General features: G+C 49.4%; 1 pseudogene; it reads right to left on the minus strand.

The window, feature by feature from the left end:
• The window catches only part of LOC125756424 (uncharacterized), a 32,774-nt pseudogene extending 14,298 nt beyond the window's left edge, over positions 1 to 18,476 (minus strand).
• Between the last annotated feature and the right edge of the window lie 1,131 nt (positions 18,477 to 19,607).

Raw genomic sequence — 19,607 nt, forward strand, 5'->3', positions numbered from 1 at the left:
GTACCCGTCTTCAATGAGGAGTGCTTAAGTTATATTAAAGGTTTCAGAAGACAGTATAAATTTTCAAAAGACAGTATAAGTCAAAGAATATAAGAGGGGACTTGCATCCTTCAACTCGGTATTACGAGTCGATTTCTTTTGTGCCCGCTCCAAAGGTACAAATTCAGAGGAACGGTGCACTTGACGGTCCTACACAGTAGCTTCTACCACGTTTTACAAAGGCCTTCCTGCGCAGGTGCTTGGTGACCGCGTCTTCCTTTCGCGTAAAACCGATCACAAAGAGAAGAATGAGTGTCGCCCGAAGGTGTTTACCGCACTTGCCTTCCCGTTCAGCGACATGCATTGCGCTCACATTCAAGTACTCCTGTCTTCGCCCATCAGCAAAACCTTACGAAAGCCAGGCCTGACAGCACGGAACACGCCACGTTAAGATATGCAAAGCTCGTGGAACGGGACAGCATGCCCTGCTTTGCTGCCATCCTGGAAGGGAAAGAAAATTAAATATAAACGAAATAGAAGATACACAAAATTCAATGCGCTTCGTTTGAGAGCTTTGCGTGAGCTTTTGACAGGTGGGGAAAATGCCGGCAGCCACTTCCCGTGTCGACATGCGCCGTACAGCGGCCATCGTTTGCATTTTATGCCTCCCGGCGGACGCCTTTTTTATAATACATGCGCGTTTGGCGAACCTCTCGGCCTCTGAACACTTTAGCGCCGCCTCGTGATTTAGAGCCGAGTGCGCGCTTCGTGCAAGTAAGTGATTTAGGGTGAGAAATTCGCCAGATTTAACACCAGGCGTGTACAGCGCTGCTGGGATATTATGACCGCGTATTTAGAGCAATTTGTACGCCAATGAACGCCCAAGGTGAACCGCATAAACATATCCTAGTTTCAGCTTTATAAGTCCAGGCATTCATTAGTTAATTTATTTATTTGAATATTTCTCATGATGTCTCCGAGATTTTATACTCGCAATAACACTTTTCAGATGTGATGCAGGCAGCGAGAGCCTAAAAAAATAGCAATGGCGTTGGCAAGCTTGTAGAAATCTGAGTTCAAGTTGGAAAGCACTACGCGGCCGCTGCAAGCGTACTGACCCATTCCTTAAAATGCAGACTCTAAAGACAGGGCGGAGGAAATATTTAACTCCAATGCGGTCTGGAGGTGTGCGCCGCCGCGCTACGCCGCCGCCGCCGCCTGTTTTTGGTCACGCCGCTCGCGCCGCCGCCGAAGTCCCAAGAGAGATCACGCCGCCGCCGCCGCCGCCGCCGCCGCCGCGCCATAATTGCGCCGCGCTGCCGTTAGTGTTTTCTTTTATTTCGAATGGGGAATCTGGAAATAAAATACAGCACTTCGGCGGAAGAGCTCTTCTCGATGTGTCCACGTAATTAACTGTCCCTTTCAACGGCCGCTGAATAGCGGGAGCTCGCGCCCCCTGAAGCGCGCCCCCTGTTTCCGGTTCTTGTTCTGCAGCGCCATCATGGCATCACGAAGCTTTCAAACACTCTCGACACAAATGATAGGAACGGAATGCGCTTCAATGCAACGAAGGCAGCCCTCAGAGATCCAATTTTCGGTGCACATGCCTTTTGATCGTGTTAGCCATCGATTTAGGTTTAATGCGGCCGCTCGTCTAACACAGTTGTAAGGTCGGTACGCATCCTCTACATCGTTCTCAAGCAACTGGGACACATTCATATCCAAATTCAGACTTTAAAAATTCCTGTTTCTGTGCATTTCGTCCACTCTCTTCTTACGCTAGGAATGTGCTGGCGGGTTCGGCGCGGCGACGTGGTCAAGAACGAGCTGACATCACGGCTCACCGCTTTTCTGAATCACTGAATGCGCTCTGCCGAAATGGACTGGGGACATTTTTGGATGAATGCATTGAGAATAGCTCCCCAGAAGTTGTAGTATTTTTTTCTTCAGAAATATCACGAGTATTGCCTGACCTTAACACTGCTGCGTCTTCAAGCCTTAAAGGCCGACGACCCAACTCGCTGGATAGCATATTGTCACGTGGTAGTCACGTAGACGAAGACAGCAGTCAGCACGTCCGAGATGAAACTGTTTATTTGGCCGAACTTGTGGCCGGGAAACTGAAATTCACAGTACAGCAATACGCTGATAGCGGCGAACAGAGCGTCGACCGTCGATCAACCGACAAGCAGTCAAGCGCGTCGGCTTTTATACAGGCGCCATCGAACTTTCCAGCGATATCGCTGTTGGCGGCGTTATCTCTCGACAAAGCTGGAACATTCTCGTGCGGATTGCGCACGAGAATGTTCCAGATTGTTCCAAAACAATCGCGAAGCTTCCTACACATCACGGCGAGGCCTGCGCAGCGCGTTGCCCACAGTCTTTGTGGGTGAAGCTTCAACTCATGAAATATAAGACTCGCGGCAATGCCCCCCTCTGAAAAAGCATCGTCCCGATGCTTAAAAACAGAACATGAACACATGCAATACTAAAGAAAACTGATAAAGAAAGCAAACATTAGAGTCCTCAGGTGCGCTAACGAGCATAGTACGGTTTAAGGCGCACCACATGCACGACCTCGGGTCGAGCTCGGCGCCTCTGAGAGTTCGTGATGCCGTCGGGGACAACCTCGTAGTCGAGTGCGCCGAGACGTCGAAGTACCCTGTACGGTCCGAAGTATCGTCGAAGAAGCTTCTCGCTCAGTCCGCGTCGTCGTATTGGCGTCCAGACCCAGACACGGTCGCCGGGCTGGTACTCGACGAAGCGTCGTCGAAGATTGTAGCGACGGCTGTCGGTGTGCTGCTGGGTCTTGATGCGCAGGCGGGCCAGCTGTCGAGCTTCTTCGGCACGTTGTAAGTAAGCGGCGGCGTCGACATTTTCTTCGTCGGTGACATTGGGTAGCATGGCGTCCAGCGTCGTCGCCGGGCTCCTTCCGTAGACCAACTTGTACGGCGTCATCTGCGTCGTTTCTTGGACGGCCGTGTTGTAAGCGAAGGTCACGTACGGAAGGACGGCGTCCCACGTCTTGTGCTCAACGTCGACGTACATGGCGAGCATGTCGGCGATGGTCTTATTTAGACGCTCGGTGAGGCCATTGGTCTGCGGGTGGTAGGCGGTGGTGCGGCGGTGGCTCGTCTCGCTGTACTTCAAGATCGCCTGAGTTAGGTCCGCAGTAAAGGCGGTACCTCTGTCTGTGATAAGGACCTCTGGGGCGCCATGACGCAAGACGATGTTCTCCACGAAGAACTTGGCTACCTCGGCGGCACTGCCTTTGGGCAAGGCCTTTGTCTCGGCGTAGCGGGTGAGGTAGTCAGTCGCTACGACGATCCACTTGTTGCCGGAAGTCGACGTCGGGAACGGCCCCAGTAGGTCCATCCCGATTTGCTGGAACGGCCGGTGCGGTGGTTCGATTGGCTGCAGAAGTCCCGCTGGCTTAGTCAGCGGTGTCTTCCGTCGCTGGCAATCTCGGCAAGTCTTGACGTAGTGGGTGACGTCGGCAGCAAGGCGTGGCCAGTAGTATTTTTCCTGTATTCTGGCGAGCGTGCGGGAAACACCGAGGTGTCCAGCCGTCGGGTCGTCGTGTAGGGCCTGGAGGACTTCTGGTCGCAATGATGAGGGCACGACAAGAAGGTAGACCGTTCGCAGTGCCGAGAAGTTCTTTTTCAGGAGAACGCCGTTCCGTAAGAAAAACGACGGCAGTCCTCGCTTGAACACCTTCGGAACAACGGCGGTCTTCCACTCCAGGTACTCCATAAGGCCCCTCAGTTCCGTGTCGGCTCGTTGCCTTTCGGCGAAGTCGTCGGCACTTATAGTTCCGAGGAAGCAGTCATCGTCGTCGTCTTGCGGCGGTGCGTCGACGGGGGCACGAGAGAGGCAGTCGGCGTCAGAGTGTTTTCGTCCGGACTTGTACACGACGGTAATGTCGAATTCTTGAAGCCTCAGACTCCATCGTGCGAGACGACCTGAAGGGTCCTTCAAGTTAGCTAGCCAACATAAGGCGTGATGGTCACTGACAACTTTGAAGGGCCTGCCATAGAGGTAGGGGCGAAACTTTGACGTAGCCCAGATGATGGCAAGGCATTCTCTTTCTCTAGTGGAATAATTGGCTTCTGCCTTGGATAGTGACCGGCTAGCATAACTGATTACCCTTTCAAGCCCGTCAGTCTTTTGCACAAGGACGGCACCGAGTCCTACGCTGCTTGCGTCGGTGTGTATTTCCGTATCGGCGCAATCGTCGAAATGCGCAAGTATGGGCGGCGTCTGCAGGCGTCGTTTAAGTTCCTCAAATGCTTGCACTTGCTCCGTTTCCCACCTGAATTCCACGTTAGTCTTCGTAAGAAGCGTCAGTGGTTCGGCGATGCGTGAAAAGTTTTTGACGAAGCGTCTGTAATAGGCGCATAAGCCGAGAAATCGGCGCACGGCCTTCTTGTCGGTGGGAGGCGCGAAGTCTGCGATGGCAGCTGTTTTCCGCGGGTCTGGGCACACTCCAGACTTGCTGATCACATGACCCAGAAACAAGAGCTCGTTGTACGCGAATCGGCACTTTTCTGGCTTCAGGGTCAGTCCAGAGGCCTTGATTGCTTAAAGTACTGCCTCAAGCCGCCGGAGATGCTCGTCGAAGGTCGAGGAAAACACGACGACGTCGTCCAAATACACAAGGCACGTCTGCCACTTCAATCCGGCCAGCACGGTGTCCATGACGCGCTGGAACGTCGCAGGTGCCGAGCAAAGACCGAAAGGCATGACCTTGAACTCAAAGAGGCCGTCGGGTGTTATAAAAGCAGTCTTTTCTCGGTCTCTTTCGTCTACTTCGATCTGCCAATAGCCGGTCTGGAGGTCCATCGACGAAAAGTACGTCGCGTTGTGTAGTCGATCCAGGGTGTCGTCTATCCGTGGGAGGGGGTACACGTCCTTCGTGATTTTGTTCAGGCGCCGATAATCAACGCAGAAGCGCAGTGTCCCGTCCTTATTCTTCACTAACACCACAGGTGACGCCCACGGACTCTTGGACGGCTGGATGATGTTGTCGCGTAGCATCTCGTCGACTTGTTTCTTTATCGCGTCGCGCTCTCGAGTCGAAACTCTGTAGGGGCTCTGACGGAGGGGCCTTGCACTTTCCTCCGTTATAATTCGGTGTTTCGCCACCGGACTTTGTCGAATTCGTGATGACGACGAGAAGCAGTCTTTGTATTGCAGGAGCAGGGTTTTCAGCTGGTCTTGCTTGACCTTCGGAAGGCTCCGGTTGACGTCGAAATCTGGTTCGGGACCTCGATTTGTTGAAGCAGGTTCGGCAGCATCGAAGAGGGCGAAAGCATTGCTGGCGGCCACACATTCGTCGATGTAGGCGACCGTCGTGCCAATGTTGAGGTGCCTATATTCGTGGCTGAAATTTGTCAGCACTACCTTTGCTTTACCGTCACGCAGTTCGGCTATACCTCTTGCGACGCAAATTTGACGGTTCAAGGGTAGTTGCTGATCGCCCTCGATGACGCCTTCAAGGTTCGCAGGTTTTTCGGTGCCGACGGAAATAATGACGCTGGAGCGCGGCGGAACGGTCACCTGCTCTTCTATCACGTTCAATGCATGGTTCCCTAGCGTCGCGTGGGGCGGGAGCGCTTTGTCTGAGGTTAGCGTTAACGACTCAGACCTCAGGTCGATGACGGCACCGTGGTCACTTAGGAAGTCCATTCCAAGTATCACATCCCTAGAGCAATATTGTAGGATTACAAAGCTCGCAGGATAAGTCCGGTTATTGATGGTGACTCTCGCCGTGCAGACACCAATCGGCGTTATCAGGTGGCCTCCAGCTGTCCGGATTTCGGGTCCACTCCAAGCGGTCTTTACTTTCTTCAGCTTGGTGGCGAACGGTCCACTGAGGACAGAATAGTCGGCTCCGGTGTCGACGAGAGCTGTGATGCTGTGGCCGTCGATAAGAACGTCGAGGTCGCTAGTTCGTCGTCTCGCGTTGCAGTTAGGTCGTGGCGTGGGGTCACGGCTGCGTCGGTGTGTTCCGCTGCTTCCATTTTGCGTCGTCGGGTCTTCTTCAGTCCGCGAGATTTCGTCGTCAGGGGTCTGTCTGGTTCGCGTCGTGTTGTGAAGGTTTCGTCGCGGCGTCGTCGTCGGCGGCGGAGGATCTTCGGTAGTTCGTCGTACAGCAACCGCACCTCCATCGGCTGCTGCTCTTAGTTTTCCGGATACGGGCTAGGCGACCGGCCCCGGTTTGGGCCAGTGTACGGCCGGCGGTGCGGTGACATGTAGCGGCCGGGCGACGGCGAGCGGGAAGGTCGTCGTTCTTGCCACTGTGTTCCGGTGAGGTAGTCGTCGATGTCGCGCGGCCGTTCGCCTGGCTGCGGGCGCGGCGCGTTGATGGCGAATCCGCGTAGTCCCATCTGTCGGTACTGGCAGCGGCGGTACGTGTGGCCGGCCTCTCCGCAGTGGTAGCAGAGCGGGCGGTTGTCGGGGGCACGCCAGACATCGGTCTTCCTCGGGGTGTTGCGCTGGCCGACAGGTGGTCGGTAGGGCGTCGGTGGCGGCGGCGGCGTCTGGCGACGGTACTGCGGCGGTGTGGTGTCTTGGCGGGGGCGTGGAAGAGGAGCATGACGGCGGGCTGCAGCAGCATAGCTAATAGCTTGCGGCTGCGGCTCTGCTAGCTGAGGCGCGCCGAGTGAATGCTGGATCTCCTGGCGCACGACGTCGGCGATGGACTCTACTTGAGGTTGCGACGAAGGTAGAATTTTTCGAAACTCCTCTTGCACGATTACTCGAATCGTCTCACGCAGGTCGGCGGGTCCTAGGGCTTGAACGTCGGCGTAGCTTGTAGCCGAGAAGCTGCGGTTGTATTGCCGCGTTCGCATCTCAAGCGTTTTCTCGATCGTGGAAGCCTCCGATGCAAATTCAGCGACCGTCTTCGGCGGGTTCCTTATCAATCCAGCGAAGAGTTCCTGTTTGACACCCCGCATGAGGAACCTCACTTTCTTCTCTTCGGGCATACTTGGGTCGGCGTGTCGAAACAGGCGATTCATCTCTTCCGTGTAGATGGCAATATTTTCGTTGGGCAGCTGCACACGGGTCTCCAGCATAGCCGCGGCCCGTTCCTTGCGGACCACGCTCGTGAACGTGCTTAGGAACGTCGTCCGAAAGAGATCCCATGTTTGTAAGGCGGATTCTCGGTTCTCGAACCACGTCCTCGCGGCGTCTTCTAGGTAGAAGTATACGTGGCGCAGCTTGTCCTCGCAGTTCCAGTTATTAAATGTTGAGACCCTTTCGAAGGTCTCGAGCCATGTCTCGGGGTCTTCACATGGAGAACCACGGAACGTCGGCGGCTCCCTGGGTGGCTGCATCACGACCGTTGTAGGTGGCAGGGGGTCTGTCATCGTCTCGGCGGTCGATGTGACGGTCATCGGCTGCCTGGCGTTTTCGGGAAGGAGTCCGTACTCTGGTTGTAGTCCCTTCTGCCGGCGGCTGGTTCGAGGATCCGGGTTGTCCTTAGAGCCGTCTTCTTGGCGGCTTGGGCTTGGGTCAACACTCCGCGGTGGCGTCCGGATTATGAAGCAGCACCTCCACCAGATGTCACGTGGTAGTCACGTAGACGAAGACAGCAGTCAGCACGTCCGAGATGAAACTGTTGATTTGGCCGAACTTGTGGCCGGGAAACTGAAATTCACAGTACAGCAATACGCTGATAGCGGCGAACAGAGCGTCGACCGTCGATCAACCGACAAGCAGTCAAGCGCGTCGGCTTTTATACAGGCGCCATCGAACTTTCCAGCGATATCGCTGTTGGCGGCGTTATCTCTCGACAAAGCTGGAACATTCTCGTGCGGCGCGCAATCTTAACAGATTGTTCCAAAACAATCGCGAAGCTTCCTACACATCACGGCGAGGCCTGCGCAGCGCGTTGCCCACAGTCTTTGTGGGTGAAGCTTCAACTCATGAAATATAAGACTCGCGGCAATATTCTTGTAGTCTTGGACCTAGAACACTGTGCATAAATAAATAAAAGAGATAAGTAATATATATATATATATATATATATATATATATATATATATATATATATATATATATATATATATATATATATATATATATATATATATTGTCACAAGGTAGCAAGCAGTGGGCCAGAGGCACAAGGATGTTGTGGGGCCCACTCTGGAAGAGGGACAACGACGAAGGGCTGAAGGGACAGGCTCCGGTCCGCCATTGTCTCAGCGTCTATTTCTGCTTGTATATATTTGTAAATATACGTTTTCTCGTAACAATATATATAGATATATATATCTAGGTACGTTAGTACACTTTTGAATTTCATTCTTACTCGATAGATAAGTACAGAAGTAAAGAGAATGGCAAGCTTAGAATATAGCTGAGCTAGTAGGTAGGTATTCATGTTAAGAAGACATGACGTGGAGACATGGACATAAGAGAAAAGCCGAGAGAGTGAGCAGCTATCTCTCACGCAGACCACTACTCGCACTTGATTGATAGGTATAGCCTCTTACGTGGGAACGCGCAGATAAATATTTTTGTCTACCTTCGGTTTCGCCGCTGTGTGATTTTGCAGTTGGTAGCGCTAGGCATCTTAAAATGGTTAGACATGACTTGAGACAGTAATTAAGAAATTTAAATTAATTAACTTTTTAATTAGTGGAGTTAGGTGACTGTGTCAAATTGGGGAATTGAAGTTCTTCGTGCCAGAAACATATCCCAACATTGAGATTTTGAAAAAGCGGCCTCTGGTAATAATTACGCAGTAATGAAATTCAACCGAATTCGATGGCTTTCGCTGTTGAAAGCCGTTGCATTTCGTTGGAATTCATTACGCCACAACAATTACTAGGACGCTTTTTCGAAATCTCAATCTCAAAGCTCGGATGGGTTCCTCGCATGAAGAACTTCAGTTCTCTCATTTGACACAATCACCTAACTCCACTAATTAAAAAGTTAATTAATGTAACTTTCATAATTGCTGCCCTAAATGATGTCCTTAACTACCTTAAAGGGGCCCTGCAACACCTTTATTAGTTATATTGGAATAGTCTCATTATTGACGTATGACTCTTCACGAGTCATATGCCGCAAAAATTTTTCGAATCCGTCAAGTCTAAGTGGTGTTACCAAATTATAGAGATCACGTTCCTCAGCTTTCTCCCTCAACTCAACGCCGCGAGCGCGCGGAGAGCTAGGCAGCGACTCGAGGGAGGGAGCGCAGACGAGCGAGGCTCTGCCCAAGAGCGCCGGCGGAAAGTTTTTCTTCATTTTTTTCTCTCTGACGTCTGGGCGCAACCACGTGGTCTGTGCCGCCACTTCCGGTCGGCTTGCGTCGTTCTCGTCGAGCGGAGCCGATGTGTATCGCGCGTGCTTGAAAACTGCGCGTCGGTTTGGTAATGTTGGGTGTGCACCTCGAACGCCGTAGTGTTTTCATCGCTCTGCCAACCATGGAAGCAAACCTGCGCGCTCGTTGTGAACGAATGACAGCTGAGATCGGTTTCGGCCCATACTCCGATACACCGCCTCGTAAGACTACATTCTAGGGACCGTAGTAAGACGGCACGGGCAGACGACCCCGAAGCGCCGCCATTACCGGACGCCAGCATTGTTATCGGAGACATGCTGCACGGCTGCCTCGGTCGGTCGTGAGAACGTGCCGACGATGCAGTTCCCAGCTGACGAGGCAACATTCGAACGGCTGCCACTCTCAACGGCAACCGGCGATGGTCAAAAGCACAGAAATATTCACGTTTTCGGCACTGCGCATGGCGAAGAAAACGGAACCACGCAACTACGAGCAGACGAGCTGTCGGTGAGACCGGAAGTGCTAATATTAATGTTTGTTCGGTGTTTTTAACGCGATAACAGAATATAAACATACATATTATCTACTTATTGAACTCAAAATTTACAACGAAAGTAATAACGAGGGTGTTATCGTGATTATAACATCAGCCAATGGTGGAACTGCCGACAATGGCGTCATATTTTGCGGACTAATACATCATTTGTCGAGAGAAGAGGGAGCGATTTTCAGCTGACTTTGAGAATTTATTGTAAATTCCAGGCCGTGCGCATCGCTATAATATTTGGCTCGCGTGTTCTCGGGAGCCTCTACTACCGATCGGCAGCGCTTTTTGAGCATGCTCGAAAAGTGTTGCAGGGCCCCTTTGAGATTCCTGCCGCTACAGAAAATGCAATTCTGAAAGCCCCGAGCAGATATCGCATTTTTCTGTTTTTTTTGAGAAGGTTGGACACATTTCTTGAAACACCCTGTATACACACCCTTTACCGCTGGACAAACTTAGAGACGGCAGGCGCTTATGAGCCTTTCTTCATTACCAGCGAGATGGCGCTAGGAGCGCGATGGGCGCATTTAAAAGTCGTCGGCGAGCTCGCTCGCAAGAACCTTGCCCTTCCGCTGTCTGCTCTCGCGGTTTTCTTGTGCTGAGGGGAAGACGGATGTTTCAAGCTTTCACCGTGATGTCCGCGCTCATGTTACGGTGCGTACGAAAGTCACTCGAGCTGAAGGGACGCCGGTAAACGAACAAAGAGAAGATGAGCGCGAACTATCAAGTGTCACAGCTGAACACTTGAAGCACGCTAGTTTCCTTCGCTGCTTCGGCCGCCTTTGCAACAGGAGCGCTGTTCAAACTGTGAGTATCCATTGGCGAACCTCACTTCGTATAGCATTAGTTTCTTGCTATCGCATTCATTGCTTCGCCCTTGCGGCGAAACTGTGACTTTTTTAACGCAGTCGTGTTGTAAGGATGTGAGAGGAACACGGTGTCTCAGAAATGCCCTGGCTTTCTGAAACCCTCTATCTTTGGCATTCTCCAAATTTGCGCAACAGTAAAGAAACGCACATGGGTCATAATACACATACAGTGAAGTGCAAATGTAACTTGCGGTCTTGTACTCTCACTTACCTTAGAACAAATGCTGGTCATGTATGTATGCGCTTAACGAAACTGCAATTGTAGCTACAAGGTAAGTACATGAAACACAAAGTATGACTATACGGTGACATGTGGAAATGTGCCCAAAAAGCAGCAGAGATGCATTCCCGTATCGTCTTTTGCGTTAGAAATACAGGGTAAAAAACCTGAACATATACGCCCGCCACGTGCAACGCACGGCGACGGCTGTTTACAAAGGTTCAGATGTACGGATTACAAGCTCGATGATAAAGAGACAAACTTTAGCCTCCACACTGTTACGTCACTTCAGCAGATACCTTCCCGGCCGCAGCGAGTTAAGCCACGGTGCGCGCGTCGGGTATGTGGTAATTGAGGTCACACACGTTTATAGGCCGCATCGTGAAACTGCGAAAAGCCGTGGCAGCGGCGCCTGGCACGAAAATAATTCGAAATGAATGTAGGGTCGTATTAACAATATGAGGGCTTACAAAATTCAGCGGCGGTGACGCCAGACAAGGATTAGAACTACGGGCACTGTAAGTATGCCCGAGGGAGTACTTTGAGGCAGGGAATCGTGGTTCTGTGGCATCGCAGTGAGAGTTGTGATAGAAGTCATGCGTTGACCGTTCATTAATAATTCGCGAGAGCTCCAGGTTTTCATTACCGCTACAAATTCTGCCGCCTACGAATAAGATATTTTTATGCGAGAAGCTTGGTAACATAGTTTTACAGCGAAAGCTGTCATGACATCATTTCAACGGCCGTTTTTGTCGCCGTAGTTGTCCGCCGCCGCCGCCACCGGTGTCCGTAACAGCTATCACAAGAAATAAGAAAGAAAAGGAAATCAGAAAAACATTCTAGGATGGAACAAGGTTCGAACCTGGGCCCTCAGCGTGTGAGCGCAGTGCTCTACCTCAGGGCCGTGCCATTGCTTGCAACAGCGTTGCAAAAAGACCCTATACAGGCTTCATGTCGAACAGAAAGCACATTAACATATGCAATGGAGTGTGGTAGAAGAGCAAAACAACAACCACGCGTCACACAAACGCGAATTCTGTAACCGGGCGTCACACAATGCGAATTGCGCAACACTGGGTTGTTGAATGCTTCCAACCCATTACAAAGTCCTCTGCGATAATTCATCGTCATCAGCCACAGCATCAACAAAGTGCACATAATGCCTTACAGGTGTTTATCGAGTACCACGGTTCTCCGCAGAATGACGAAAAATTACATAGTGGCTGCTTCCCTACTTCACAAAATTTATGATGATTTATAGCGTAGTGGGTTCATCGCAAGTGCACTTCTATTGGTTGCCAAGGAAGCCCATAATGCTCCCATGATTCATTTCCTCATAATTCCAATGAAGTTAATTCCTTCTCTCTCTCTCCCCCTCTTTCTCACGTTGACGTATGTTATAGCGTGGTGGGGCAGTTAAATAACGACCGGGCGTCACACAATATGAATTACGTAACTACTGGGTCGTTTAAAGATTTCAACCATTACAAATGATTCAGCCATAATTCTTCATCGTCATCAGCCGTCGCGTCAACAAAATGCACATAATGCATTACAGATGGTACCTCACTTCTCCGCAGAATAACGAATAATGTCGTGGCGGGTGCTTCGCAACTTCCCAAAAATTATGATTTGTGGCGTAGTGGGTACGTTGCTAATGTACTTGTATTAGTAGCCACAAGAAAGTTTAGAACGGGCTCTAGAAATGCCGCTCTTCCAGCTTTTGCTGTGACTGTGCTGCGCTTTCCGCGCAGGCATGGCGTTTTTTTTGTTCTCGCATTCAATTAAAAATAGAAAGTGGATAATTAAATTCTGCATGAAATTGCTGTTTTTCTTTCCCTCAGTGTCTTCCTCTTTTTTCTTACTTCGCTAAACAAGCTGCCTAGCTGCAATGAACTGCTGTTATTCCGTTTGTTTCATCCTCAGTACTGGTTAGTACTTCGGACATGTTTCAATAAAGGCATCCGTTATGACTTCAATATCCAAAAAGAACTTATTTTTGCTGTAGAGCGTTCTGATGCCTGATACGACCTTATTTTTGATCGTACCTTTTACGGATGGTCGTCGTAAATACACACACCAAGTAGCTAGCTTGGCCCTTTCTGTTGTCTTCGGTTATGTGTGGGAGAGTTGTGAGCATTACAGAAGATATCATGGGTAGGATGAAAACATATATTATTCGCACGTGCTTTTACAAACGAAATCTTGGTGACGCCAACCAGTAATATAGCAATATACCCACCGGCACCCTAGCCACGTTAAGTCGAAAGTATCCTATTTGCATACAAAGTTAGATGGCTCAACGTTAAGAAGAAAATGCGATGCGCGTTTTATTCTAAAGTCCGTGATAGTGTATTAGGTAACGTACGGCGAGGTCATTTTTTTTTTCATTGTGGACATTGGAGTGATTCCCTCAGTAAACAAATAATTACTATTCCAGTGAATACCAAAACAAGAAAGAAATAATTCCCTTTTAATTTGAATAAAATGTTGTAGCAAAGTGTTCCCTTTTACGTGCCTCATAGCGAACACTCTCGGAATTAGCAAATAGCAATTTCACTTCAACTAGGACTAAAGGTGGCGGTTTTTTTAATGTCTTTTAGCTAAGTTGAGCTCAATAAACTTTATTTGTCAAACGGTTGTTACTTGTGCCCGGGGCTAAGCTGTCGGGGATCCACCGTTCGAGGAACGTCTTCCGAGGTAGTGCTATACACGTAACAGCTCGAAAAAGCGGAAAGGACGACGACAAAGACAGAGTGTTAGGAGCTCTGCTTTTCTCTATTGTCATGCTTTCCACTTTTCTGCGCTGTCATATGAATTGCACTGCACCAACTAGCCAATCAACCATTACTGATTACAACGCTATATTAATTCAAGCGAGGCTAACCCTGTGATGGTGAGATGAAGAAAAGACATCCATCCCCTGCATAACAGCGGGCTAAATATGCAAATGCCGATGTCATCCAGTTTCTTCTAGACAACTGCTAAAGCACGAATACAAAGGATCACGAATGCTTTTGATGCCGCAATCTTGGATCGTGGATGTGTTACAAAGTGTAACACATCCACGCTTAAGAAACAAACCCATGTCGTCCTTAGTGATACGTTGGCTGTTCAAACAGTACGCTCTTGTTTACGTTAATTAACAGTATGTGGGTAGTTCTTATGAAAACCTTCTTGCTCCATTGTGACTGTACCATCCAGCATCGTTGCTAAGGGCTTTTCATGCTGCAGCTTCATATGTTACCTGACATTTGCCAAGCGTGGCATTCTTTGTTGAGTCCCGACCAATGTTCACGGCTGTCTAATTAATTCGGAAACGACGACAGCTATCTTGAAAATATCATTTAGAAATTTAAGTTAGCTTATCGGTATGATACTATACACGTTACCGCACCGTATCATGTGAGGCAAACGCTTTCTTCCTTGCTTCTCGCACGCATTATTTCTATTCGACTGTTTTCTCTTCAGTCTGTTTTCTTGTTTCACAATACCAAAAACAAGACGTATAAAATCGCAGGAACTGGCTCAGCGATCGCAGTCTTTGCGGCGCAGAGGAGGCGCTGCAACAGTAGAAATTGCTGACAATGCTTGTCAAAGTCCGGCCTCAGCCCTTTCATTTCATGCTGCGTATTCCCCTTTTTGACCCACGGCAGATGGCCGTGAGCGCACTGTCCGACATCTCTCCCGAGTGCGGCTTCATAATACCACGTCACATCCAGAGTGCCGGTTCACTTGACGGCCACCCCCCCCCCCTTTCACTATAATAGCTTACAGAACTGGAGCGCCCCCAGCGTCGTCCAACGACTCCAATATCGTATCCTACTACTCCAGTAACGTCAATCTCGGCCGTGCAAAGAGCAGAACCCTTTCTGTTGCCGGGGGTGCTTCTTCACAGCGATGCATAAAGAAACACGAAACAATGACTTGACGGTTCAAGATAGAGCTCACAGAAAATAGGATTTCGACGCTCTTTTCGAGAGATGCGAAGAGTGTGCATCCAATTCACGCAGCCCCACGAAGCCTGCAGCTAGAGGTCATATTTGCTTAGAGAGCATCTCCTGTCACAGGGCTGTCGTGTTGGCAGCAGCGATTGTGCCTGGCTTCGTCTCTGTCTGCGATTCAGTCACCCGGCAAGAAAAAAATGCGTTTTCATTTGCTTTGTAGAACGCCACGCAAAATCGAAGGAATAAATTGCTGCGCAGAAGACAAAATTGCTTGCGCAAGCGTCGATGGTGCCGACGTAGACTCGGAGATATGATTTCTGGCAGGAAGGTCTCCGCTTCTTACATAATGCGGAGCTTGTTGAAAAGGTCTTGAAATTGCAGGCTTTGTATCAACGCTTCATAAGAACTCTAGAGTTATTTACTCCTTTCCTTCTTAGGCCGCCTTCATTTTTGTATCTTTCGTAGGTATTTCCACTTGTGTAATTCTTGGTGCCTTGGAAAAAGAAATGTAAATACATTGCTAAGTAGTGGTGAGCCTCAAAAGTAAAAAAAAAAAACGAGCAATGCAGTTCGATAACTGCTCTCTTCATTTTAGTGTTGATTGCTTCAGTTTTGTCCGAATCAGGTCGGAAAAACACAATTCTTTCGGTAATCACTGACTAAGTGAAGCGGTAAGCGAGTGAATGCTTTCCCACCCGTTAACCTACTGTCCAGCATTTTTAATGATGGACAGCAATGAACCCTCTCAGAGGCACACCTTGTTGTGTATTTCTTTTGTATGTTAATCTAAAACCTAAAAATATTCTGAAATACCTTGAGAAACTTGGCGTTTTTGTGTTAGTTTGTTCGCAAACTTGTTAGTGCTAGCGCGCTACCTGGTTACCGGCGCCTCAAAAGTTAGCTGCTGCGGGGGCTACTTATGACGGTTATCTTTATCACCGTTCCTTTTTAACGTCGAGGCGACCAACCTTCACTTAGCCTGTTCGTGGGAATCTTAAGTGATGTAGCCGTCTGGCGGCGCATGGTTCAACGAGTCAAATACAGGACCATGAATGCAAGAACAAAAGTGTATTCTAGTTCACGGAAGGGTCGCTGCAGCCGTACAATGATTACGGTGCGCGACTGCTGACCCGAAAGACGCAGCTTCGATTCCGGTCATGGCGGTCGCTTTTCGATAAAGGCGAAATGCTATAGAGGCCCGTGTACTGCGCAATGTCAGTGCACGCTAAAGTACCCCATGTGGTAGAAATTATCCGTAGCCAACTACTCGGGCGTCTCAATACGCGGAGTCGCGTTGGGACGTTAAACTACATGAATTAACCAGCCACCAGCACTCGTGTAAACAATCAGGTTGCTGCGTAACTGCGATTGCGTTGCGTTGTTAAATACTTTCGTTTGTCATGAACACTCATGGAGCACGAAAGTGCGTTCAAATGAGTTTCGGTTAGATGGATTGCCTAAAAAATTCGCTGCCATTCACCGGTGTCCCGGTAGCACACAAAAGCTTTATGAATACCGCATTACAAGACGACGAAAAACTTCCTATTTGAAGAAGTGTACTACGAAACATTGTATTAGAAAAGAATATACATTTTACAATAGTAAAGTAGCTACCTTTGCCAGGACGAAGTCATGGTGTCATATGCTATCTTTCTATCTTTCTGTCTCTCTTTCCTCTCCATCTTTAAATCTCCCCCACCCTGTCCGCATGTATGGGGTAGCAAACCGGTTGTCCTATACTGGTTAACGTCCCTGTCTTTCCTTCTGTATTATTTCTTCTCTCTTCTCTCTTGGTAACGAGCGGTATGTGAAGTATTGAGGATGAGTAACGGCAGCGCCGTTAAAAGTCTTCACTAGGGATTAATATTGAACGCGTCTCTTCGGATTTGGACAAGAGCTTGCCAGCAAATAAGGACAGCCGCGGCCATCCTAACTGGCCAAGAGACTTGATTACTTACGCGCTTCAGTGAGTGTTCCCTGCTTGCAGCGTGATGAAGTGTGCGTAAAATAGCATTGTTATAGGACTCGCCTGGTAGGTCCTGTATGCCGGCTCTATTGCACTACAATGTTTTGGCACGCGTAAGCACGCCTCTTTTTCTAAGGCTTACGTGATGGGTTTCGATGTCCCGTGTGTGACGCTTCATTCGGTACACTGCGCGCTGTAACACTGAAGAGAGGTCGGCCTTATGCCGGAAAAGAGAAATCATTTGCAGTTTTTATCGCAAAAGTGGACTCGCCTTGGTTAAGGCAGCAAGTACCTTCATGTACACGTGTGTGTCAGGAAAGGGTTTTTTACTTTTATTACAAATGGTATACTGTATCCATAACAATATGGCTGCAAAGTGACCTGTTTGTTTGCTGTATTCAGGCCGTACTCTGGGCAGAATGAAACTATTATGCAGCGCGAAAGGAGTTGGAACGGCGTTCAATAGAGTTGATGAAGTAATTCACAACGAGATTTCTTCATTTGTTAGATTGTAAAAAAAGATAACAAGATTCTATTTGACAAAGGCGGCAACGTGGAGAATGTTGTTATACTGAAGCAACTGTTTCTCATTGTAGGTGGGTGTACCTGACGTGATTATTCAAGCTGGCTGGTTCTGGATAATTCCTAGCAGTTTTTGGTGAGTAGGGTATGTGTTGCCCGTGGATGTTATGCAGTAATCAATGCGAGATACTACAAAGTGAAAATGGAGCCCTGAAAACAGGTCCTGGAAAGAAGAGACGTATCCTCATTAGAATGCGTATTCCATGTGATAACTTGTTTTGAATGAGTTATATAATTTTCAGGTATTTGGTCACAGTCGACATTTTACAGTTTACACCTTACAATCCGCACTCTTCATTTGCTGATAATGAGCGGTTATAAATGAATACGGACGGAATTCTCAGCAACGATTTCTTTTGAGATGAGAACAAAAGAAGTTTGGTTTTAGTGGAATCAATAGTAAAGCCCCTGTCAAGCGGGAAAATTAAGTTCACCTTCGGGAAGTACGTTTCGGAACCCGACGGAAGCACACACTTCTGCAGGTGAAACTCCGTTTGCGTCGTTTACATTTGATAAAATGTACTTTAACCGAAGAGCAACTTACCCGTCCACTTAAGTTGGGCTCTTGACATGGGTCTAAGTCTATTTATATAATTTTGCACCGTGCTAAGAATTTATGGAATTAGCTGCAATGCCGAGTGTGCAAGCATATGCCAGGCAGCGTAAACTTTTTTACATCACTGTATACTGCGATAGTAATTATATGAGACTCTCGGCTGCTTTTTGCCGTTGCCGTTGACGTCATGTTCCGGACATGTATATATACTGTGGGCGTTCATTAGGCACATCTACCCTCTTCATGCATGTTCATCATCATGGGTGTTCGTCGTCTTCATCGGTGGTGGGAACGCTGCTTGATTGTGAGAGCTGTGCCTCGGGTGTGGTCGCTTCACCGTGCCTTCGGGACCTAATAAAGGTCGCGTTAACCGCTGCGTCACAAGTGGTGGAGGCTGCTCAGCGATCTCCCTTCCTCTCCCAACCCGCTCTACCTCCTGGAGCTCCGCTCAGGTCGCCGTCTGTACCAGGTATCCGGTACCATGCCTCTGGACGAGCCAACCGGCGCACCTGCATCTACCTCCACGGCCCCGACTACCGCGGCCTATCCACCCTGGATTATCAGTGGGCACCAGCGTGGTCCCCCCATGTTCACCGGACTTCGAGGTGAAGATGTGGAGGATTGCTTGGACCACTACGACTGAGTGAGTTCAACTAACAACTGGGATGATCTGGCCAAGCTTCGCCGTGTTTCTTTCTACCTCACAGACGTAGCGAAAACGTGGTATTTCAATCCCGAAATTTATTTCACGCACTGAACCCATTTCAAGCAACAGCTTCGCCAAGTTTTCGGCACTCCGGCAGTTCGTTCTGCACTCGCAAAGAAGACCTTGGACGCTCGCAAGCAACAACTTGGCGAATCCTACACCTCATACATTGAGGATGTGCTTGCTCTTTGCCGCCGTTTCAACACCTCCATGACCGAATCAGAAAGGGTTCCCCATCTGTTGAAAGACATCGACACTATCGCCTTCAATGCGTTGGCCATTCAGAACCCGACAACAGTCGCCGACGTTGTTGCCACGTGCCAACGCCTAGAGGAACTCGAGTCCCAGCGCCTGCCGCCGGACAGCCCTGACAACACCGCCACCGCCAACCCCTCGTTGCGTGCTATGATCCGCGCGATTATACGGGAAGAGCGGCAATTTCTTGGCCTATCGGCGACCCCGAGTCCACCTCCCGCCTCCAGCACTCTTTTGCGCGACGTGATCAAGGAGGAGTTCGCGTCCATGGCCGCTCCAGCGTATGTGGACTCTCTGACCCCTCGACTCCAACCAACGTACGCACAAGTCGTCACTGGCTCACCAGGCGTCGTGCAATCGATGTCTGCACACTCGACGCCTGTCCACCTTGCTTCGATGACACCGAGTGCGCCTAGCCATGTGCACCGCTCGTGTCTTCATTGATGGACTTCTCCATTACGTACACTTCGCCGTGCTGAGTTCGTGTGCCCACCAGATTATATTGTGGTGGGAATTTCTGTCTACGGCAAATGCTTCCATCTGCTGTCCAGAACGTGTTCTTCACATGACGGAAACCGACTATGCCCTTTCTGCGGATGACAAGCCACTTCGCTTGCTCGCTGTGCAGGATACCGAGCTACCACCTGGTCTTCAACGAATAGTTACCATCGCCTCTGACGTGATT

This window comes from Rhipicephalus sanguineus, chromosome 11 (assembly GCF_013339695.2).
Source record: "Rhipicephalus sanguineus isolate Rsan-2018 chromosome 11, BIME_Rsan_1.4, whole genome shotgun sequence".
Lineage (NCBI taxonomy): Eukaryota > Metazoa > Arthropoda > Arachnida > Ixodida > Ixodidae > Rhipicephalus > Rhipicephalus sanguineus.